At 39.6% G+C, this 26,093-nt stretch overlaps 1 protein-coding gene and 1 pseudogene across 1 annotated transcript in view; one reads left to right on the top strand and one right to left on the bottom strand.

The window, feature by feature from the left end:
* The window catches only part of hdac10 (histone deacetylase 10), a 313,475-nt gene that overhangs the window by 39,237 nt on the left and 248,145 nt on the right, over positions 1-26,093 (top strand). The window lies entirely within an intron of this gene.
* On the bottom strand, positions 11,989-13,023 carry LOC114653817 (interferon-induced very large GTPase 1-like; annotated as a pseudogene).

The following is a 26,093-nucleotide window of genomic DNA, read 5'->3' as shown; positions in this document are numbered from 1 at the left end:
CGTGATGTTTCACAGAATAGTAAGCGATAACGGTTTACATTTTTACACGATATCTCTAGAAGAGACACGGAATGACCGGTCGTCAAGGTATGTGTATGTCAAGAGGGCCGGACGAAGCAAATTTGTATCACTGTTATCATTGGATAGTCGGGCGAGGTGCACTCCGGCTTAAAATTGTTGGACACTCAGGATGCGACACATTGCCCTTTACTAGACACTTCATCTTTTGTTTAATACCTCGGTGAATGCTCAAGATGGACCTATAAAAGAGAGCAGGATTTATGAGACTAATACAATTAACAATTAATTCGATGAAAGAGAGGGTTACTGATGTAGGCAGTATGGCGTAGTGGTTAAAGCTTTGTGGGTTGTGGGTTCAAATCCTGCTACAGACAGTGTATAACCCTCAGTAAGTCACTTGACCTGCCTGTGCTCCAATTGTAACATGAAAGTTATAAGTCGCATTGGATAAAGGCGTCAGCTAAATAAGTAAAGTAAATGTAACTGACGACAGTAGCGGAACCGCCGTGTTGCACAGCAATGCAGTGGTGAGTGCGCTTGCTTCACGGCTGCTGCCTTCAGATTTAGACTGCCTGGTACATTTTAAAAGTTATAAATGTTTGGACGTGGATCCCATACTGGGTTGGCAATCCACATCCCCAAAGACGTTAGTGTTCGGTTAATTTTCGATTGCAAATTGGCCTTGTGTGGATGTGTGCCTGAGTAGGCTCTCCGACAGACTGGCATCTTGTCCAGGTAAGTTTTGTATCTTCCGCACAGTGCTACTGTGTCCCAGCTCCGGACTCCATACCCCTCGCAACTCGCGAATGAAATGCTTGTATGGCAACCAACTAAAAGTACTTAAAACACGTAAAATGGTGTTTTGGTGTTTGGGGATCTAAATAGGAAAAAACTGAAATGCGGCAGCGAGAGCGAAGTAAAAAAAAAGTTTGAACATTTACAATGCCTGAATAAATTAATACTTTTAAAGTTGGCCGCTACTGCTGTAAATCTGACTTTGGGTAGCTGGGTAAAATGTCCGGTTTATAGGAGTATCGAGAGTTTTAAAATTGTATAGGTTTTATCAGAATAAAAGATTACACCCAAACATAATATGAAAAGTGAGATTTGTGAATTCGTTAAACTGGTAAAGGCAAAGCAAGAAAGACTCCCTCTTACCACAACTCCTACAAAAAATTAATTGTAGTGAAATATATATTGTGGTGGGTAATACACAAATTGATATTAAAGATAAGAAATATTTAATTGGAAGGAATAGTACTGCAAGCTGAAGATGAACGCAGGTGGTGTGTGTTGAAAGAAGACCAAAACCAAAGAAATATGCCCTGGATAGCCATGCAAGAGGTTCACGACTATAAAATATAAAAAAAGCAATGTGGGAGACAATGCGAAAAATCAAAATGAAAATAAATTACATATTAATTTAAATTAATATTTAGTGAGTGACTAATTTGGTTTTTGAATCAACTGTTTAGGAATAAACTAATAAAAATATGCAAACTTTACTTTTGTGTAGTTTAAAATGCTGCCAGTTGACTTAGTAGTAGATTGGGGAAATATATGCGTCCCAATAAAAAAAGATAATAAAAATAATTGCAAAAAAATGGGAACAAAATGTTGATGTGTCTAACCCAGCAGGAAGGATATATACCAGGTACCAGGGCAACAATCTCACCCTTAATGTAAGCGACTTCAGGAGGCAGACTGCACTTCTTTCTACAGTTGAGGAGATGCTGTTGAAAGACTGAGCAGCTTTAACTTCTTGGAGTGACGACAGTCAAAAAATACTTTGAATGGACTGATATCAGCTATGCCACACATTTCCAGTCAATCAAATAGTGCTACTTTAATATATACTGATGGCTTGATGTCATCATAAAGTACTGTTGTTGACAGAAGTAAATTCAAATATATACACTCAATGTTTTTGGTCTTCCTGCGGTGGGTTGGCACCCTGCCCGGGATTGGTTCCTGCCTTGTGCCCTGTGTTAGCTGGGATTGGCTCCAGCAGACCCCCGTGACCCTGTGTTCGGATTCAGCGGGTTGGAAAATGGATGGATGGATGTTTTTGGTCTGTATTGATCAAAACTGGTGTATTTTTGTTAGCCTAATGCAGTGCATAAAGACAACAATCTCAAAGGCTGAAACAGGATTATAAAAAACCTCCACCATCCCACACAGTTACTTTTCTCACTGCTCCATTCTGCCACAAATTTTGTGAATATTCGCATTCACACCAGTTGTTGTTGTAAGGTCGTTGAGCACTCAGTCATAAAAACAAATATAACAGTGTGCATGAATATACATTTTTTGCAAATACATATTATATATATAATGTATAAAATTGTTTTTATGTGTACTAGGGGGCTTTGCCCCTTCCTTGCTTCGCTCGCCAACCTTCAGGCCTGCGCTACATGCTAGTCTCTTTGCGGCTCTGCTGCTCGCATATGGGGATGCGGATGTACAATTTAAACAGATTGTTATTTTCATGGGAATTGTTACATATGCATAATAGAACTAACTACTTTACATTACAGCGAGTAATTAGCCATATTAAAAAACAGTAAAACATAATAATTTGAAAGTAACTTACACTTTTACTGTAAAACTTCAATAAAAACAATTTTTTGAACAAAATTTGTTGTCAATATCGCACTGAATTTTGGATTCCGGCTTTGGACTTTCATCGTGACAATGCAACGTATAACTGCCCATGACTGAATTTCATTTCTTTCCCTCTATTAAATAAAATGACTTTTTCGAATGTTTGGCTCTGAGATTTGTTATTTGTCTTTGCAAAAGCTATTCTAACTGGAAACTGTTAACGTTTTAATATGTATGGCATATCACAATTTCCTTTGTTGTCTAATGTTATCCCCTGAAGATGTACTACATTACCTTTTTTGGATACATCCTTCTTTTTACAGTAATTTGTGCAGTGTTAACGGTTGTAGATACAGTGGTGTGAAAAACTATTTGCCCCCTTCCTGATTTCTTATTCATTTGCATGTTTGTCACACAAAATGTTTCTGATCATCAAACACATTTAACCATTAGTCAAATATAACACAAGTAAACACAAAATGCAGTTTGTAAATGGTGGTTTTTATTATTTAGGGAGAAAAAAAAATCCAAACCTACATGGCCCTGTGTGAAAAAGTAATTGCCCCCTGAACCTAATAACTGGTTGGGCCACCCTTAGCAGCAATAACTGCAATCAAGCGTTTGCGATAACTTGCAATGAGTCTTTTACAGCGCTCTGGAGGAATTTTGGCCCACTCATCTTTGCAAAATTGTTGTAATTCAGCTTTATTTGAGGGTTTTCTAGCATGAACCGCCCTTTTTAAGGTCATGCCATAGCATCTCAATTGGATTCAGGTCAGGACTTTGACTAGGCCACTCCAAAGTCTTCATTTTGTTTTTCTTCAGCCATTCAGAGGTGGATTTGCTGGTGTGTTTTGGGTCATTGTCCTGTTGCAGCACCCAAGATCGCTTCAGCTTGAGTTGAACAGATGGCCGGACATTCTCCTTCAGGATTTTTTGGTAGACAGTAGAATTCATGGTTCCATCTATCACAGCAAGCCTTCCAGGTCCTGAAGCAGCAAAACAACCCCAGACCATCACACTACCACCACCATATTTTACTGTTGGTATGATGTTCTTTTTCTGAAATGCTGTGTTCCTTTTACGCCAGATGTAACAGGACATTTGCCTTCCAAAAAGTTCAACTTTTGTCTCATCAGTCCACAAGGTATTTTCCCAAAAGTCTTGGCAATCATTGAGAATGTTTCTTAGCAAAATTGAGACGAGCCCTAATGTTCTTTTTGCTTAACAGTGGTTTGCGTCTTGGAAATCTGCCATGCAGGCCGTTTTTTGCCCAGTCTCTTTCTTATGGTGGAGTCGTGAACACTGACCTTAATTGAGGCAAGTGAGGCCTGCAGTTCTTTAGACGTTGTCCTGGGGTCTTTTGTGACCTCTCGGATGAGTCGTCTCTGCGCTCTTGGGGTAATTTTGGTCGGCCGGCCACTCCTGGGAAGGTTCACCACTGTTCCATGTTTTTGCCATTTGTGGATAATGGCTCTCACTGTGGTTCACTGGAGTCCCAAAGCTTTAGAAATGGCTTTATAACCTTTACCAGACTGATAGATCTCAATTACTTCTGTTCTCATTTGTTCCTGAATTTCTTTGGATCTTGGCATGATGTCTAGCTTTTGAGGTGCTTTTTGGTCTACTTCTCTGTGTCAGGCAGCTCCTATTTAAGTGATTTCTTGATTGAAACAGGTGTGGCAGTAATCAGGCCTGGGGGTGGCTACGGAAATTGAACTCAGGTGTGATACACCACAGTTAGGTTATTTTTTAACAAGGGGGCAATTACTTTTTCACACAGGGCCATGTAGGTTTGGATTTTTTTTCTCCCTAAATAATAAAAACCATCATTTAAAAACTGCATTTTGTGTTTACTTGTGTTATATTTGACTAATGGTTAAATGTGTTTGATGATCAGAAACATTTTGTGTGACAAACATGCAAATGAATAAGAAATCAGGAAGGGGGCAAATAGTTTTTCACACCACTGTATTCTTCTGGATATTGTAAGTTGATGTTTTCATCCTCTGCACGATCACCAAGAACTGTTTCAGCTAAGTCTATTGATACACATTTAACCAATTTGCCGTGTAACCAATCAATATTTCCGAGACAGCAGCACTACCCACTGCACCACCGTGCCACCCCTTAAAAAATGTATTCAAAAAAAGTCTTGTCTCATCCCAGGATTTTTTATATAATAGAGATGTGTATATATTATTATGTTGTGTTATTATGTTGTAGATTTTATTATAAATGAATACATTTGACAATTTTACCCCTCAATGTAAACTCAATAGCTTTTATATAAGTGTTGAGAACCTTAAAGGATATGATAATGTAATTGTCATAAAAATAATAATTTAATGGTTTTGTTTTAACATGATTTAAGTTAGTGACATTGCTGAATGATGATGCCCAGATGTGAATTACTGTCTCTGATCTGTAGAGAATGAGACAGCAATCACTGAAAAAAAGTCACACTTCTGATCGCTTATATTCTTTCACTATACGGAAGCTTATTTCTTTATTTAGCAAAGTTATTGACAGCTTCCACTGCTTTGATAATGCACGAGTGTGCTTCAGTGAGAGAATACTGAGCATGTGCATAGCATGCAATCAAGTGACAAAAACTAAATAAACATTATCATTATTTTTCAGTGAGAGTCTGGCCTTTGAAAACTTGGCAACTCAATGACAATCAACTTGTCCTGAAGCCACTCCAACGTTGTCTTGCCTGTATGCCTCAGGACATTGTCATGCTGAAAGATAGTGTCAAGGCTGAACTGTTGCCACAGTCTAAGATTGTGTGCACTCTGGAGCAGGTTATTTTCAAAGACCTTACTGTATTTTGTTGCATTCATTTCTCCCTCATTTCTTACCAGTCTCCCCATACACCCTTATAGCATGATGCTGCCACTACCAGGCTTCACCATTTGGATGAACAGTGCCTGGAATCCTGCCCAAAGTGTTCAGTTTTGTCTCATCAGACCAGAGAATCATTTTCTTCATGCTCTCAGAACTGGTTGTCATAAGCCTTTTACTCAAGAGTGGCTTCCATCTAGCTACTCTACAATAAACACTTAATCAGTGGGGTGCTGCTGAGATGGTTGTCCTTCTGAAAGTTTCTCCCATCTCAGAAGATGACTTCTGAAGCACTATTAGAGTGACCATTGGGTTCTTGGTCATCTCCCCGACCATGGCCCTTCTTGCCTGGTTACTCAGTTTGGCCCTACGACCGACTCTAGGAAAGAGTCCTGGTGGTTCCAAACCTCTTCCATTTCACAATCATTGAGGTCATTGTGCTTCTGAAAGATAGATAGATAGATAGATAGATAGATAGATAGATAGATAGATAGATAGATAGATAGATAGATAGATAGATAGATAGATAGATAGATAGATAGATAGATAGATAGATAGATAGATAGATAGATAGATAGATAGATAGATAGATAGATACTTTATTAATCCCAAGGGGAAATTCACATTCACAATTCTGGGTCTTACAAGTTAGATCTTGAACAATCCATTGTAATCCAATGTTGTCATTTCCATTTTTACTGTTATGATTTACAGTTTTCTATAATTTGTCCTGGATTCTGTCCATGTTTCTAAATAATGTTATACAGTTTCTTGATTGGAGTCCAACAGGGCTAGCACCTCATGCCCAGCTAAGCCAACCAAGATCTTAAAGTTACCCTTTTCCAAGAACATGGCCTGAAAGCAGCAGACCTAGGCCAAGCCGCTCTCCAGGAATGGAGCAGGTGGTAATCAACACTCCCTAGCCAGATGTCCAGACTGATCACAGAGAAACCATCTGCAGGCGGTCCTGGCTGCGGAATTCTCCCGATGGCGTCAGCTGTGTAGGGCACTGGTCAGATGGTCCTCCCTAGCAGTGTGGGGACGTGCCTGCTGTACAGGAGTCGGAGCCAGACTAGGGTAGCCTCTCTGCCTCCACATGACTTGGGCTTTTTCCAATCTGCAGGTCAGATCCAACAGAGTTCTGACCTCCCTTGTTTTTCTAGTTTAAGTTATTTTTGAGAACATTCTTTTTTTGAAAATTTTACATTGTCATACATGCGCGTCAGAGGGTCACCTTCTGGGCTTATCCAAGGTAAGCAATACCACCCTGTGGCGAGATGGGGCGCTGTCACTAATAGTGCCATCACTTTCTATACCTACAGCTCTTAGAGGATGGCCAATGAGGGTCTGAGGTCTATAAATCTGAGGTGCTTTGGAAGGTGGAGTCTTATTTAGTCATAATCTCAGTACATGACGGAGCTCTACCCCAGACCTGACCGTTCAAGTTAGGAGCTGCAGCCTAGTGTTTTTTGTTTTGTTTTTGTACCACCAAGCACCATTTCTGCTGTTGCTGGTATCATTATTAAATGGGGTAATCCAGTTGGCACCTCAACATTTCTTTTGGAACTCTTGTAAAACCATAACATATTCAGTAAGTTTTAAGACTTTTGTTCTATGCTTAGACTTGTGCCCTTTGTAGACCATTTTAGACTGGAAATATAAGCACTCTGTCATTTAAAAGTTATTAAAATGCTTCACTTCAGAACACGGTTTCAAAAATTGGCAAATGAATGTACATGATTTTCGTACAAAAATTATTTTTGACTTGAAAAATGTCAAACTTATCCTTTAACTAGTGAAAATGGATTAGCTTATCCCCTAATTCATTAACTAAATGTATTTCATTCCAGAATTGAAACACATACAGCTCTTTTTATAGCATTTACTGAACTATATTTCTTTGAAATAATTGTTCACATCACAAAACATGTATGAATAACAATATACAGATTTACCAGCATGAAGTCTGCAGTGGCATTATATCTGCTGGGGAGCCAGATATGAAAATGAAATGTGCTGCAGATTTACCAGTTCAAAGATGCATTTTTCACTAGACATCATGTAAAGAAGGTATACATCATAATTGTCATTAAATATTTCAAATTCCCCTTTACAATATTTAAACACTAACAGTATCCATCCATCCATCCATCCATTTTCCAACCCGCTGAATCCTAACACAGGGTCACGGGGGTCTGCCGGAGCCAATCCCAGCCAACACAGGGCACAAGGCAGGGACCAATCCCGGACAGGGTGCCAACCCACCGCAGGACACACACAAACACACCCACACACCAAGCACACACTAGGGCCAATTTAGAATCGCCAATCCACCTAACCTGCATGTCTTTGGACTGTGGGAGGAAACCGGAGCACCCGGAGGAAACCCACGCAGACATGGGGAGAACATGCAAACTCCACGCAGGGAGGACTCGGGAAGCGAACCCAGGTCCCCAGGTCTCCCAACTGCGAGGCAGCAGCGCTACTAACAGTATTATTTATAAATCTATCAAGCTCTACAAATATTTCTGCATTTATTTGGCAATTTCTTTCCATTCAAGAGGAATTTCACCATTTCCTTCAAACTTTCTGTTATATTCTTTCTCTGTCTTATTTTGAAAGTGACAGATGAGCCACTTCCAGTATTTGAGTTCAGACTTATCAGGCACAATATCCCAACATGCAAATCGTGGCCCAGCTTTTCTGTATTGTTTGTTGTGGACTCTTACTGTATCACTTATCACAACTGAACAGTTACTAGTAACCGAGTTAGTACAAATATCAGTGGAAAGATAATTGGTTTTATGCCATCCTGTGGTGTAGCAGGTCCACAGCTCAAGTCAAAAAGGCCACTTTTTAAATAAATAGTTGCCGTACTCGGGGCTTAGAGAGGGGGCGTGGTAGTGTGGCCGGAGCGGTTCCCGGGTGATTTGTGATGCGGACGGTTCTCGCTTAAGTGCACAGGTGAGGAGTCGTCCGCATCCGTAATTGTTGCCGGGAGCTGCTGATTGCCACACCTGATCCACATCCCCGGCTCATATAATAGAAGCGCGAGGCGGATGAGAGGAGAGAAAGAAAAAAAGAACGTGAAGGGAGGTTAATGGTGAAGACGACGGCAGGAAGCAAGACAGAGATAGCCGGTGTGGGAGAACAAGTGAGCGAGCGCAGGCTCGCGTTGATTGCAGGCAGCTGGGAGTGGCAAACCCGAGTGGGGTGTTTGGCCAGCACCTTAGAACAGGAGTGACCGGGAGAAGGTTGGCTCGCCGCAGTGAAGGCAGTGGGAGTCGGGGACTTGGGAAGTGGAAGCCCTAGCTTTAGCGTCTTGGTCGCTGGGGACCCCAAGTCTTGGTCTGGGTGACCAGAACCGGAGCCAGGGATCAGAAAGGCCACCAGACCAGTACAGGGAAGAAGGTCAGCTGCATGTAGGGAGGCTCCCCTGGTGCACAGCCTGGATGGGAGAAGCAGGGGAGTCACCAGTAAAAGAGGTCACCGTGCTTTGTTTTAAAAGACTGCTTTCGAGCCATTGTTTTAACATCGGTATTTTTAAAGGATTTTTTTCTATTGTGCTTTTAACCTCCACAATTCACCGTTTTTTATGGATTATTTATTTATTAACTTTGATGCAAATGCTCTTAAATTTGGACACTTTGTTTTTGGTTTGTTTCTAAATAAAAGCATTTTTGCACCATCCCATTGCTTCATTGTTGTGCCTCACTGCCAAGGTCATCTGTGACATTACCGGCGGTGTCGGGTTCAGAGCTCCCAGAAGCAAGATGGGAGCATGGAGCGGAACTCGCATCGTCACACGTCCCCATCCATTCACTCCTTCAGGTCGATGGAAGGGAACACTATGATCTCCATCATGGCCTTCAATAGAGTTTGTACAAATGGCAGCACAAAAAGGGTACTGCACTCAGCATTCACTCAGCTGTCTAAAGAAAATTTCATCTCACTTTCAGTTTACATTCTTTAAGTCTTTCAAGGAGACAGAAGCATTTAAGTCGTTTATTATGTTCTCCAATGCTTTCATTAAAGACTCCTTCAGAAAGATCATGTCACTGATGTTTTACATCTTCCATGTGTGTCAGGGCATCTGTAGGTATTTTTAAGTGTTTTTCAAGACCTTTACAAAACGTATGAAGCCAAAGAGACACATCATTTTGTCTTGATTATTCTTATCATTTTTAAGATGATTTAAAATATCATCTGTTGCTTTTGAAGCTACATTGGAAACTAGCGTTTTAAACTCATTAAGACAACTTTCTGAAACTACACCTCAACATGATCACATACTTACAGCCAGAATACGTCATCATCCTCCTTCTCTGCCAGCTCTTTTAGAAGATAATAATCTGATGTGATTTTATTTTCTTTAAATTGTTTATAATTTTGCCTCATAACGTTAACTCTATCAATGAAGACTAGATTACAAACGGCCATAGCAGTCTTGAGGTGGTTGGCCAAGTCGTCCAAAAACACAGTGACAGAAGACACTCCTGTGCAAAGACACTTTGTACAATGTTTGTGTCATGCTTTCCAAGTAAATGGACGGATTATTTGCTGCACGGAAATCCTTGTGCAGCTGTGTGAATCTTTTTATTGCCAACTTACAGAAATACTTAGACAGCTCTAACATCTGCTCTTTATTTGCTACTCTTCATGTTTCTTTATCCAAATTATCTATCTCTTTTTACATAATTTTAATTACTTAATACATGTGGTTTCAACTGTAGTCAATACCCTCCCCCTCTTAATTGTTAATATGATCTGCAATGGTTTCTGTGATTTTCTTTTTGTGTTATTCTAGCAGTTGGTCCCATAGGAAAACCTTACTACTCAAAGGATGATCATTGATGGCTGATGAGACTTTAAAACGATTCTCATTTATTTTTCATTTACCAATCAACTTTGTCACAGATGTTTCTCCTAAAATTCCTTAAAGAAATTACTTTAGACAAAAAGGAGACATGAGATACAACTGAGGTAAAAGAAGTCACAATTGAGAATTTAGTTTGAAAAGTATGTCATATTTTATGAGATCTCATTCTAATCAAGACTTCCTTATTTTTAAGCAAATGTCTTTACCAAAGGCCACTTGCAACATTCAAGATGTGATTGGTTACATTTCATTCGTTTTTCCCAATTGGAAGACAGTCAGATGAAGTGACTTGCTCATGGTCACGTAATGGTGTCAGTAGTGGGATTTGAACCCACACCCTCATCAATTGAAGACTTAACCACTAGGCCACGCTCTGAAGTCAAAGTGGTCGAGTCATTCACTGATATTACGGCCAGTGATTTTTTTAGTCCCTTCCAAAAATGATATAAATATTTTTTGCCTTCAGAAAGTGTTTCCTTAAAGCTCTTGAGGATTTGTCTGTGGTGTTTTGCAGAAGCTGGTTTTGTAGCCTCAGAGACCTGAACCCTGCTATACACACCAGGCACATTTTCAAAGTAATGGATGAGAATTTTCTCCACATTATCGGCAATGCTGAACTCAGGTGGAGGACTGAACTCACTGGAGGCCTCTTTCTCCCATTTACTGCATCCACTGAACAGTGTCATCTCCAGACAGAGGAGCAGCTTCAACGACAGACTGCTGTCATTTTCCTGCTCCACTGACAGACTGAGGAGATCGTTCCTCCCCCACACTATGCGACTCTTCAATTTCATCCAGGGGGGTAAACGTTAAAATTATACAAAGTTATTGTCTGTCTGTATACCTACATTGTTATCACTCTTTAATTTCATATTTTCTTTATCAGTACGCTGCTGCGGGAATATGTGAATTTCCCCTTGGGATTAGTAAAGTATCTATTTATCTATCTATCTATCTATCTATCTATCTATCTATCTATCTATCTATCTATCTATCTATCTATCTATCTATCTATCTATCTATCTATCTATCTATCTATCTATCTATCTATCTATCTATCTATCTATCTATCTACTGCATTTTCTTTCTGTAACTTATGCTCACTGGGGTCTTTAGTTCTCAGCTCTGCTGTCAGCTCTTTGCTCTGGTTTATCAGTTCTTCTTCACTTTCAGTTCTGTTCTCATTCACTGTTTGGCAACTCTTCTTTATCTTAATTAACTCATTACATTCTTCAGTTAGTGTTTTTTATAGTTGATAGTTATGTTTGATTTCCACTAAACAAGTATTTCCCAGTTTTTATCATACTTGAAACACTCATCAGTTTCCTTCTTCACACTCTTGTATTTTTTTGTCAATTCCTTCACCAATTTCTTTTTTGATTTTAGAATTTTTTAACTCACATTCACCAGCTTATTTTCCACTGCATGACATTTTAGTATCTACGTCCACTCACAATACTTCACTTCAAGCTTGCAATAATTGTGAATTTCCCCTTGGAGATTAATAAAGTATCTATCTATCTATCTATCTATCTATCTATCTATCTATCTATCTATCTATCTATCTATCTATCTATCTATCTATCTATCTATCTATCTATCTATCTATCTATCTATCTATCTATCTATCTATCTATCTATCTATAAGATGTAATCTCCACAGAATTCCTGAAACTAAAAATAAGGTTCTCATTCAGAGGAGCTACCCAAAGGTCCTGAATGCTACTTTTAAATCCAGAAATATCAAGAATCTTGTGATTAGCGTTTTTCTTAGTAGCATTAAGACCACTCTCTTGAGATCCTGGGCATTCTGGCTGTAACTTGGATTAGGGGGATCCATTGATGGGTTACCTTCCCACAAATGAGCAAAATAGTACGTTGATTCATTTACATCAAATTGAAAGACATCACCGAAGCAATTTACTTCACATTCCTCTGCCTCAGCGGCAACTTGAGTCATTTCATCCAATTTTTGTTAAAGATGGTGCCTAGCTTCCATGTTTTTCTCTTTAGTACTACTATCATGGACATTTTGGTAAACAAAGAGGCAAACTAAGGAGAGTATGACTTGATTCATTCTTAAAAATGTTTGAACAGCAATTTGAAGGATAGCATGTATCTCAGATGGGTTTTCTCCAAGCATGTGGTCATGTTGGTCTGCCCAATACTAGATATAACCAACTTAATATCACGTACAAGTGTGGTCATGTTTAAAAGAAGCTCTGTCATCCTCAGACCCTCTGTACCCACCACAAGGATGTAGTTATAGTTCACTTCATCTCAAATATCTTCAGCTACTTTAATTAACTATATGAAGGCTCCCTTAGTGCACCTCCCAGTGCTGACAGCAAACTGCAGGCCCAACATAGCATTCAGCAGAGTGTATTTACCACTGCTTTGTTCCATGTAATGGGGACATGAACAACATTTCCATCCATGAGCTCCAGAGGATGGCCTGACATGAAAAGTTCTGCAGCAGTCTTAGGCAATGACATAACATTGTAATCCCTGATTTGTCTTGTTTGAGATGCTTTCAAAATCTGACCAATTTCCCTTAAAATGTGCTCAAGACCAAAATTGCAATCATTTATTTGATGTGACAGCTCATCCATTGAAGACTGAAGTTTAGATACTTCTTTTGAGGCTCTCTGTTTCATATGTAATGTCTGCATTTGGGACCATTTTCATTTTTACTTGATTTAAATGTGAATATACAATCAATTAATCAATAACATCATGATTTTTTTTTTTGATTTCAGGCTAACTTTGACTGTTCTTCTGTTGACAATTTCTTTTCAATGTTAATCTCACTCTTGTACTTTGCAATACGTTTATTGTTCTTCTGCTTCAGTCTGTAAAGCTCCTTGTCTTTCTGACACAGTGTGTGCCGCAAGTGGTCCTGAAGTGGTAGAAATGTCTCCTTCCTCTTTGAAAAAGCTTTCTGTTTACATAATGTTCTCTAGAATTTCTGCCAAGGTCTTTCCTTTCTTGCAGTGGTGACTCCCTTCATCAACCACAAAGCCATGTCTCAGTGCAATGTCTGAGCATGCTTGCAGTTGAAATGTCTTCTTAGAATGCTACAAAAAACACTTGAGCACTGAGATCAGCTCATCTGTGAGCTCTGCTTCATTCCTGTTCTTTACCCCAATCCTAACTTTGATTTCTGATTTTTGACTTTGAATGAGTTCCTTGTCTGAATGAAGACATATCAGGTGATGTGGTGATTCAAAGTACCCCTTTAGGATGGCTTTGCCATCTTCATTGAGTTCAGAATCTGACAGGAGAACTACAGTACATTGATGGCAGAGATACCATTTAAAAAGCTGACTTATCTGTCATGTTTTTTTGCGTTACAGTAAAGGCAATGCAGTCCTCAAAGATGTCATCCTGCTTGCCTCCTGGATTGTACCAGGGTATCTCTACTACGTCCTCCGTTAGTAAACATCCTCAGGTGCTGCCAATGCAGTCCCTGTTGAAGAAGATGCTGTGCCTCTGTCTGTTCAGCACCATGTTCATAATTTGAGATTCTGACACTAAGGAATATCCGAATCTTTTGGAAGACACAACCTGTGTCTTTACTTGAACTGAGACTTGAAGTCTCTTTACTTTTGCAGCTGATATTTATCTCGTAAAATGCCTACAAGGAGTTCCGTTTCTGTTGTGCATGGACTTGGAATCAAAAAAGGCACAGCGTACTGGCAGTCAGTGTACTGGTGTCAGTGTGACCCTCTGATATGATATCACTAAAGAAGTCATCAAAGGACAAGCCAACATAACTTTCTTTTGTGGTTTATCTTTTATCAAGAATACATTCTTCTCATTTTTCTGGAATGATAAATATCACATTTGGTAATCTAACATGATGAGCCTTTCCAGATTTAAATGAGGGAGCTGCTTAACTTTAATGGGCGGAGTGTCACCAAAGTATGTTTGATGCAGTGTTATTGGTCACTTTTATATTTGCACTAGCAGGAGTACCCGACGTTGCCCAGGATTCCATCCATCCATCCATTATCCAACCCGCTATATCCTAAAAACAGGGTCACGGGGGTCTGCTGGAGCCATTCCCAGCCAACACAGGGTGCAAGGCAGGAAACAAACCCTTGCCCAGGATTCTATAACTGGTGAATTCCCAAATGAAAGAAACAGAACATAGATATAGAACAAACAGTTTTCTGATTCACATTTTATTGTAAGTTCGTCCACTTTGGATAGTGTCTGCTGTGGCATTTGAGACGTCCTTGAAATAGACTTTTCTCTGGCATCTGAAGTGGACAGTGGAATTGTATGTCTTTTTATCGTTGGCATGGGTATATTCGCGTAAAGCAGGAGAATTATAATGTGTTACATGGTATTACGTATGGAATACGAACCATAGTGAGATGAATTTACTTTATTTACACTACGTCGGAAAATGAACAAATCATAGACATATATAAATAGACGGTGCATTCACTGTGTTGCCCAGTCGACACGATACGTCAGCGCGTCCGCCCTATTGCGAGTGGCAAAAGTGCCATTTAAACTAATACAGGTAAACGTGGAAACCGGGTTTTCTGATGTAAAAACAATAACGTTTAAAACAGTATCGTTTACATACAACAGATTTTGGCGAATCGTTTAAATGTAATTATTTATATCCATGTATACAATAATAAAGGCAATTATTAAATAATACTAATAATAATAATAATAATTATTATTATTATTAAATAATTTTCCTCCCATATAAGTAACATTTCGCGGACTGCCTTCTTCCATCTCCGAAACATTTCTAGACTTCGTCCTGTTCTTACGCAACACAGTACTGAAGTATTGGTTAATGCCCGAGTCACCTCACGTATAGATTACTGTAATGCTATTCTATCTGGCATCCCACAAAAACTTATCCATCGCTTACAACTTCTTCAAAATTCTGCTGCCAGGATAATAACCTGCTGTTCTAAATCCACTGAACATATTACACCTATTCTCTCTCAGCTTCACTGGCTCCCTGTTAACTACAGAATGCAATACAAAATACCGCTCTTAACATTTAAAGCTCTCCACAACCTCACTGATCTCCTACAGACTGACACCCCTCTCGCTCACTCAGATCCTCATCTGCAGCTCTACTTTCTGTTCCACACTCTGTCGAACCAACACCAACTTACTATACTCGGCCGTCCAGCAGCGTCACTGTAGCATTCGAACATTCTTAGGCAATCATGCAATACTGCGTCCACGGTTGCTACGTTATGTTCTAACTGCAGAGGCAGAGTCCCATTGCATGGTTCTGACTTTTATTGAGTCGAGGTATAGACATGAACACCATACATCGCCATACATATGGGGTATAATATTCTTAGAAATCGCCTTAGTCAATGGGTGGGCCTCTCTGGCAGTGTCTTAAATTGGTTTGAATCCTACCTGGCAGGGAGAAAATTCTTTGTTAGTTGTGGTAATTACAACTCAAAGACACATGATATCCTATATGGTGTTCCACAAGGCTCTATCCTGGGTCCGCTGCTTTTCTCAATCTACATGCTTCCGTTAGGTCAGATTATCTCAGGGCACAATGTGAGCTACCACAGCTATGCTGATGACACACAGCTGTATTTATCAATAGCACCTGATGACCTGATTCTCTTGATTCACTAACACAATGCCTGACTTGTATTTCAGAATGGATGAATAGTAACTTCCTCAAGTTAAATAAAGAGAAAACTGAAATCTTAGTGATTGGCAAAAATGGATACAATGAGGCTATTAGAAATAAACTGGATGCATTAGTTTGTGCCGCTATGCCGCCACAGTTTCTGTGTGGTCATGTGACTGCATGGCTACATCTGATTTGTGAAATGGAGCCATGTGATTATTGTTGCTACGTCTGATTGGTGAAACAGTCTTGTGATTATTATTGCTATGTTTGACTGGTGAAACGGTCATGCAGTAGATCCACTGGCAGCTTCTCTCTGGCAAAAATATAGCGTATCTAATGGAAAAAAGTAACGATTCGAGTGTTGCCCAATGTAGCGGAGTAAGAGTAGCGTTTCTTCTTCACAAATGTACTCAAGTAAAAGTAAAAAGTATGGTGCAGCTCAGTTGTGATCACGTGACACTCGGTAGACAAAGCGTATACGGACTACTCGTATTGCAAGACCTCGCTCATTTATGAAGTTAAAATTTATTAAAAATTTTAGCTCGTCTTGCAAAACACTCGCAAACCAAGTTACTCGCAATCCAAGGTTCCACTTGTACATGAAAAATGAGAGACAACTCCTGCTGAAGCTTAACCATCACTTCACTAAATGAAGAACAAGCAGGTTTTAACCAAACATGCACAGACACAGACAGTCAAGGTAAAGTGAGACTTCTTGTACGTGCACAAGCTGCCTTGTTCTAATGTTATTTTCTATCAGTTGTGCTATTTGGAAGTCAAGTGAATATGCAGTATTATACTGTCAGTGTACAGTATATCTTTTTACTGTTCAAACATACATGTTACCTACTGTAGGTATTGGCTTCAAAAGCTTTGTTGTGAAAAACTGAGATTTGGAACTTTGTGTTATTTGTGCATCTTTATTTTGTAAAGATGTCATTTATTTTTACTCATTTTTTATTTAATTATTTGGAAATAGCAGAATTTGCACATTATTTTATATTGTTGTGTGTCTTATTATAACATTTCTAAAAAATAAATCATTTATTATGATCAAACAGTTACTCAGTACTTGAGTAGTCTTTTCACCAAGTACTTTTTTACTCATACTTGAGTAATTTTTTGGATGACTACTTTTTACTTCTGCTTGAGTAATATTATTTTGAAGTAACGCTACTCTTACTTGAGTACAATTTTTGGCTACTCTACCCACCTCTGTGTATAACACTGTTGTGCATGGCCCAACCCCAGTCGCCCATGATGAACGCCTGATACAAGTGTTCAAAGTATTAGCCAGTCATCACCTCACATTGAATGGTGATAAATGTGTTTTTTCAGTGCCTCACATAGAGTTTGTTGGATTTTGTCTGACTACCAATGGCATCTCTCCACTCCAATCTCATGTGGAAGCAATCTAGCGAAGCCCTGAGCCCACAGATGCAGCTCAGGTGGCCTCACTTCTTGGAAAGACTGCCTACTAGCTCTCAATTTCTGCCACAGTACTCTAACACCACAGCACCACTACGTCACCTGCTGAGGAAGGCTGTCCGTTGGTCCTGGACTGCAGCCTGCCCAGAAGCTGTTCATCTCTTGAGGGTACAGCTCACATCTTCATCTATCCTTGCTTAATTATCTGCTTCTTCCCATGGTGTTGGACCATGTGATGTGGGATGTACCAATTTATGGAATGATTTTCCTTCACATCTTGTTCAAGCCTAAAATGTGTTTATTCTGCTCCAGTCATTGGATTTCAACAATATACAGTGGTGTGAAAAACTATTTGCCCCCTTCCTGATTTCTTATTCTTTTGCATGTTTGTCACACAAAATGTTTCTGATCATCAAACACATTTAACCATTAGTCAAATATAACACAAGTAAACACAAAATGCAGTTTGTAAATGGTGGTTTTTATTATTTAGGGAGAAAAAAAAATCCAAACCTACATGGCCCTGTGTGAAAAAGTAATTGCCCCCTGAACCTAATAACTGGTTGGGCCACCCTTAGCAGCAATAACTGCAATCAAGCGTTTGCGATAACTTGCAATGAGTCTGTTACAGCGCTCTGGAGGAATTTTGGCCCACTCATCTTTGCAAAATTGTTGTAATTCAGCTTTATTTGAGGGTTTTCTAGCATGAACCGCCTTTTTAAGGTCATGCCATAGCATCTCAATTGGATTCAGGTCAGGACTTTGACTAGGCCACTCCAAAGTCTTCATTTTGTTTTTCTTCAGCCATTCAGAGGTGGATTTGCTGGTGTGTTTTGGGTCATTGTCCTGTTGCAGCACCCAAGATCGCTTCAGCTTGAGTTGACGAACAGATGGCCGGACATTCTCCTTCAGGATTTTTTGGTAGACAGTAGAATTCGTGGTTCTATCTATCACAGCAAGCCTTCCAGGTCCTGAAGCAGCAAAACAACCCCAGACCATCACACTACCACCACCATATTTTACTGTTGGTATGATGTTCTTTTTCTGAAATGCTGTGTTCCTTTTACGCCAGATGTAACGGGACATTTGCCTTCCAAAAAGTTCAACTTTTGTCTCATCAGTCCACAAGGTATTTTCCCAAAAGTCTTGGCAATCATTGAGATGTTTCTTAGCAAAATTGAGACGAGCCCTAATGTTCTTTTGCTTAACAGTGGTTTGCGTCTTGGAAATCTGCCATGCAGGCCGTTTTTGCCCAGTCTCTTTCTTATGGTGGAGTCGTGAACACTGACCTTAATTGAGGTAAGTGAGGCCTGCAGTTCTTTAGACGTTGTCCTGGGGTCTTTTGTGACCTCTCGGATGAGTCGTCTCTGCGCTCTTGGGGTAATTTTGGTCGGCCGGCCACTCCTGGGAAGGTTCACCACTGTTCCATGTTTTTGCCATTTGTGGATAATGGCTCTCACTGTGGTTCGCTGGAGTCCCAAAGCTTTAGAAATGGCTTTATAACCTTTACCAGACTGATAGATCTCAATTACTTCTGTTCTCATTTGTTCCTGAATTTCTTTGGATCTTGGCATGATGTCTAGCTTTTGAGGTGCTTTTGGTCTACTTCTCTGTGTCAGGCAGCTCCTATTTAAGTGATTTCTTGATTGAAACAGGTGTGGCAGTAATCAGGCCTGGGGGTGGCTACGGAAATTGAACTCAGGTGTGATACACCACAGTTAGGTTATTTTTTAACAAGGGGGCAATTACTTTTTCACACAGGGCCATGTAGGTTTGGATTTTTTTTCTCCCTAAATAATAAAAACCATCATTTAAAAACTGCATTTTGTGTTTACTTGTGTTATATTTGACTAATGGTTAAATGTGTTTGATGATCAGAAACATTTTGTGTGACAAACATGCAAAAGAATAAGAAATCAGGAAGGGGGCAAATAGTTTTTCACACCACTGTATGTTGCTGCTTGTTCTGGTGACTTTGAAAGTTGCCTTCCCATGTTTCCTACCTGAGAAAGTACATGCTTTAATGGGGGCTTTAAGCTGTAGCATATCTCTACTGTCTTGAAGAAGAGGAGCTGCATACCTTTCTATAACATTCCACTTGATCTCTCACTATGATCCTCCCCAGAAGTTCTATGCCTGCTTGGTCTTGCTAAGATTGAGTTGCATTCCTTTCATTTGTCTAGGGATGCACGTCCATTTGACACAGTCTATTAACATGTTTGTGTAAGTTGGATGCTGAATCATGAATTAAAGTCACCAAACAATGTTGTTCAGTATGTCCCTGTTAGAGATTGTGGCTGGGCCCCGCAATGTCCAGCCAAGGTGAGGGTAAACAACTTCTGGCCCACCTGGCAGGAGCAGCCTAACTGGAGCCACTGATGTAATTAAATGAGGGTATTCTGATCTAGTGGGAAAGACAGGATGAACTGTCTATAAGTGCTGTACGGGTAGACCCTCGAAGTGATGGTACTTTTTTGGAGGGCTTTGATTGAATGAATATACATGGACAGGCCTTACTGTTATGCTGTAAATACCACCAGAATTTGGTAATCCTTAATTGTCCAGACAACTGGTGAAATGACGAATGAAATGGCCACCCCATGAAGCATCTGTAACTCCTACCAGACTATATGTAGTAGGTGGTCCCCATTCTGTTTTTCCAGTTGCAGCTGCTTGGGATCAGTTTGAAGGAGAATGGTCCTCATCAAGGTTAGCATATGTTTCCATAGACATAGATCAAAGTCAGAGAGAGAAACGCTAGAATTGGAAACCAGAAAGAATACATATTTCATTTGAAAGAGTTTTTATCCCAGTCACGAATACCACATTAATCTTTGCGTTGGATTTAAAGGGTCTCACTAATGCTGCAAAGTGTGGTGTTGTGCTATGTAACTCCATGGCAACTGGGAGCTGAGTGCTGATAATAAACCTGATGACATCCAATTTATAAACAAAATAATGTCTCAGCACATCATGAATAATTAACCATTACCTTCAGGAAACTCTGAAAGTGTGATGAATTTGGTGGTGAACATGGTTTAGCTTTGTAGAAACCCATCATGTCACACTCTTCTAAATATTCCAGAAGGGTTATATGTTCTCTTAGGCATACTCTATGCACATCTTGTTACTGTTGTTGCATTCTCCAGTCCGCAGTAAATTCCAGTTATTTCTGTCTTGAAGGAACATAAAACAATGTATTGCTCTTTAGTAATCCTTCACATTTAGGTACTTCTGTGTCAGAACAATCAGACCCACTGCAGGTGTCCAAACAGAGACAAGGAAATATGAGTAATCATTCACATTCACCTGTTTATTATTTTTTTATTACCACCATTTAATACTCATTTGGAACTGGCCTTAAAATAATCTTTAATAATAATCAGTTCTTTCTTTCTTTCTTTCTTTCTTTCTTTCTTTCTTTCTTTCTTTCTTTCTTTCTTTCTTTCTTTCTATGCATGTAAACATGAAATAGATGTGTGGTTTTCTGAAGAGAAGAAAATGAATTCATAAATGATGCATATCAGCTGTAATAATACAAAATTAATAGCACCCCATACTCACTAGAGAGCAGCAACAGATGAATCATATGCCTTAATAAATTGCTTATTTAAATTACAAACATATGGATCTGAAACATAACAATGGGTTTTCCACACACATTAACTAAGCTACATATTTTAAAATTGTCAATCTCAAATGAAGTATTAACATAAACAAAGATTATATATTTTATAATTAAAAATAACTTTGATTCGCTGCTCTTAAACAGTAGCCAGTATGCCACCTTCACAACTGGAACATGTCTTCACTACAGCATGATCATCATACCCGTACCATCCCAGAACATGGCATTCCCTAATAACTTGAATGGAAATCACTTACTTTATAATCGCACACGCTTTGAAAGACATAAACTTTATACACATCATTTCCTGCTTATTGCATCCTGAGACGGCATCCTTGTTGCCTCACATGTCATGCTTTTCAGAATGAGCAAGAGGGCTGCCTTTTTAACACATACAATAACTTAATCTGATGGTCACTTAATTCTGCAATGGCCATTCATTTATCAATGTATATGATTCAGCATATCATTTCAACAATTTACTTCATTGGACTTGATAATTAATTTTAATTGGCTCTAAACAGATTAATGACAGCAATTACTGACATCAGTCATTGTACAAATATAAAGATTTGCATACAATAAATTTAGTTATGTTATCAGATTTGGTGTGCCCCCTCAAAATTTTGCATAACACTGAAATGTTTCTGGCAGCACCACCGCATACAAATAACAGGAAGAACACTTGCGGACCATTTTAGAGCTCATGACAGTTGGTCAGTGCTGGTGTCTCACAGATCCAAGTCAAGAATTCTTGCCTGGGCACACCATGCATAGAATTTGCACGCTGAGAATCTAAAGTGATACAGTATTATTGCGTGTGTCTGTTCTCTGATGAACTGGCCTCATGTAAAAATGGTGCGTACGCACAGAAATGTTGCGTACGAACCTTTCCACGCTCAAATCGCGATGTATAAAACCTAAACTTGGCGTAAAGCCACGCACATTTCCACGGTAACTCATACCTTGGCGTACGCAATTTCTGCTTGGTTTTGCAGACTGGCGGCACCCAGCGTCAAAGCAGTGCTACTGTTCCTGTGTGATCACCCTTTCTTAATTAGACCCACATTCCTGACGCAGCTTTATAAATACACTGAAATTAACTGCATATTGTTTATTAGTGTAATGCATCTGATCGTAATTAACCTGTAGCAATATAATGGTGCAGGGAATAGCCATAGTATTCCAAATACCATAACTGCTTTAGCGTTGTTACGCTCACTGCATCTTGTTCTTCTTTTTGCTGCTCCCGTTAAGGGTTGCCACTGCGGATCATCTTTATCCATATTACTCTCACTGCACCACTCGGAGTATTTATATCACTGTATCTGAGTGTGAATCACAGCAGCAGATGATCGGAAAGAGAATTATCGGTATACAGTTTCAAGTACACACTACCTCAACCACGGCAAAAAGCGTCAAAGCCTTTCCTGTACGGACCTCGCGTTTCAGAAACAGTTTCATCCCAAGAACTATAAACACACTCAATCAGTCCATCAAGTGCTCCTTGTAGAACTGTTTGTACTTATAAGTACAATCACCTCACTGTAAACTTGCACTACAGTTATAATATTGCACAACCTGCGCTACTTTATAAAGCGCGTATGATGACAATATCATTTTTAAGATGAAATGCAGCAAAAAATGTTGCTTATAGTATACAGCTAAAACTTTAACTTCATTTAAATAATCTGTATTGTTAATAATTAAACATGTGAGGACACGGTGCCGCAGCGTATAGCTAGTTCAAGGATAGCTCCTGCCTTGCGCTGTATTCTTGCTGGTGCTGACGTGACACTGGAAGGATAGACGAATAGAATAATGAAACATGTACTACGAAGATATTTCAATGTTCCTTAAAAGTTTTGAAGAATCGGCGTTCTAAGCTTACAAATGGCTTAACGTCTATTACAGAGCTGATTGTGTGGCGATTGGAGAAAGAAAAGTATGGACAGGAATTGGAGGTTAGTACGTTTGAAAGAGACAGTACTTCTGTAATAAATTATTTCATCGAAGGTCGCACATGGCGCAGCAAGCCTCTTGCGTGAGATATGAACAAGCACTGCGCCACCGTGTTCCCATGCTTAATAACATGCTTTCATTCCTATCTCATGTAAATGATATCACGTATACATCTCAGAATTTTAATTATTCAGAGAGCTGTAATATCTCGAATGTAATGGATTCTGTGTCCTGTCGAAGAAAGAGAAAGAACGGAAGCACGTAGTGATTCACACACATAGAGCACATAGAAGATCAAACACAGAACAAAGCATTTAACATGCTACTTGAGAAACTAGTAAAATAAACGATTTTAAGATGAAGTTTATGATGTTCTACTTTAATGGCAAAATAAACTACGTGATTAAAGTGGAAATTTCGAGATTAAAGTTGACATTTCGTGCTTTTTTCCCACTGTGTGCCTATGTTTTTTGTTTGTACCCTAATACGCTTTCATATGACACTCAGACGGTGGGCTACAACTCGCCTTTTCACAGCAACTTTGATACAGTGATCCCTCGCTATATCGCGCCTCGCCTTTCGCGGCTTCACTCTATCGTGGATTTTATATGTAAGCATATTTAAATATATATCGCGGATTTTTTGCTGGTTCGCGGATTTCTGCGGACAATGGGTCTTTTAATTTCTGGTACATGCTTCCTCAGTTGGTTTGCCCAGTTGATTTCATACAAGGGACACTATTGGCAGATGGCTGAGAAGCTACCCAACTTACTTTTCTCTTTCTCTCTCTCTTGCGCTTTCTCTGATCCTGACGTAGGGGGTGTGAGCAGGGGGGCTGTTCGCACACCTAGACGATACGGACGCTCGTCTAAAAATGCTGAAAGATTATCTTCACGTTGCTACCTTCTGTGCAGCTGCTTAGTGAAGCGACATGCTGCACGGTGCTTCGCATACTTAAAAGCTCGAAGGGCACGTATTGATTTTTGCATGTTTGTTTTTCTCTCTATCTCTCTCTCTCTCTCTCTCTCCCTGCTCCTGACGGAGGGGGTGTGAACTGCCGCCTTCAACAGCTTTGTGCCGCGGTGCTTCGCATACTTAAAAGCTAAACAGCCCTATTGATTTGTTTGCTTTCTATGTCTTTATGACAGTCTCTGCTCCTGACACACACTCCTTTGAAGAGGAAGATATGTTTGCATTCTTTTAATTGTGAGACAGAACTGTCATCTCTGTCTTGTCATGGAGCACAGGTTAAACTTTTGAAAAAGAGACAAATGTTTGTTTGCAGTGTTTGAATAATGTTCCTGTCTCTCTACAACCTCCTGTGTTTCTGCGCAAATCTGTGACCCAAGCATGACAATATAAAAATAACCATATAAACATATGGTTTCTACTTCGCGGATTTTCTTATTTCGCGGGTGGCTCTGGAACGCAACCCCCGCGATGGAGGAGGGATTACTGTATATGATTTCTTTTTTATTTCGGGCACTGTGCGACTTTGTGAATTTGATCTTTCGAGTTTTTCCGACACTCTGTCACTCAATCAACTTTCTTTTGTTGATTATACCACTGTTTAAACCAACAAATAGTACGTTTTTCCTTTGCCTCCACTTGGTATTCGCTGAAATTCTTATATTTTCCCCTGTGCTTTTCCCATTGTCTTTTCACAGAAGGCTATTTATATTGATTTGCATATTCGAAGAGGCGTAATTCTGGGAGGAGTTGGGGCGGGACAGAAGGCGCGTGCACGTGCATTACTTTTCACGCTGATCGGGATTTATGTAGTGGAAGAACGTGAAAGTATGCGTGATCACAGATTCCTGCATCCGGATTTTTCTGTGCGTACGCACAATCCTGCTTTTGTGCTTACGCCATGTTATAGTGTGAGTTCTACGCACGGCGTTATACATGAGGCCCCTGGTCCTTTCTCTAGGAACTAAATAAGTGAGGTTGAAAAATAACAGTCTGATGGCTGCAAGAATATCAGAGCCATTAAGAATAAGGACCATTCATCCATTCATCTTCGAAACTGCTTTATCCTGAGCAGGGTTGCAAGAAAGCTGAATCCTATCAAAGCATGCATAGGGCACAATGCAGGGACAATCCTGGGACACGATGAAAACCTATCTCAGGGTGAACACATACACACACATGAGTGCCAGGTTAGTATCACCAGTCCATCTAGCCTACATGTCTGTGGATGTCTTTGATGAAATCGGAGCATCCCGAAGAAACCCATGTGGTCATGGGGAGAATATGCAAAATCCATGCAAGGAAGACCTAGAACATAAGATAAGGTAAGATACCTTTATTGTCTCTGTACAAATACAATGAGATATCATTTGGAGCAAGTCTGTAGATGCCAAGTTAAGGAAAAAACTATAAAAAGAGTAACACTTATAGACTATAAATACAGGTATGATACATTATAAATAAAATAAGAATACTATGCCAGTACTGGAAGCAAAAGAAGTCTGTCTTGTACAAGTGTGTGAATATGTGTGGTGTAAATGAGCTCCAGTTCAGTTTTAGTAGCCATTATGAGGGGGAGAGTGAGCACTATATGTTCAAAAATGTCACTGCTATGGGGTAGAAGCTGTTCTTCAACATGAACCCAAGCCTCCCTGTTGTTAGGCAGTAGCGTTACCACTGCGCCTCTGTGCCGCCCTATAGTTATAAGACCCTTAAAACCTATTCTGGTGCTCCTCTCCATATATTAACTTTAATATCTCTTTAAGGGTCTACAAAAGGTCAAAAATACAGTACATTGCACGAAAACAAAAGCCAATCTCACCTACAAACTTGGATTTCACTCCCCCTCCAACATGCAACAACCAACTAATCTTTTCAATCTAATGCATCACATTGCTAAACTGATATTTTTTACTTATCACTCTTTCATTTGTTTTGTCAAGCTTTGCATAATTTTCTTTGTTTGTCGCTTTTTAACTTCCATATGGTCTGTAAAGTCCTTTCTTCAGATCATATTTTATGAGGACTCAGTAGATTAAACTTATGTATTTAACTTTGTTGCAGGAACTTCAGTTGTTTATCCAAGTCAAAATGCAGCTACCAGTCGGGGGCTG

The sequence above is a fragment of the Erpetoichthys calabaricus genome, chromosome 1, assembly GCF_900747795.2.
Source record: "Erpetoichthys calabaricus chromosome 1, fErpCal1.3, whole genome shotgun sequence".
NCBI lineage: Eukaryota > Metazoa > Chordata > Cladistia > Polypteriformes > Polypteridae > Erpetoichthys > Erpetoichthys calabaricus.
This window is presented reverse-complemented; position numbering and strand designations above follow the sequence as displayed.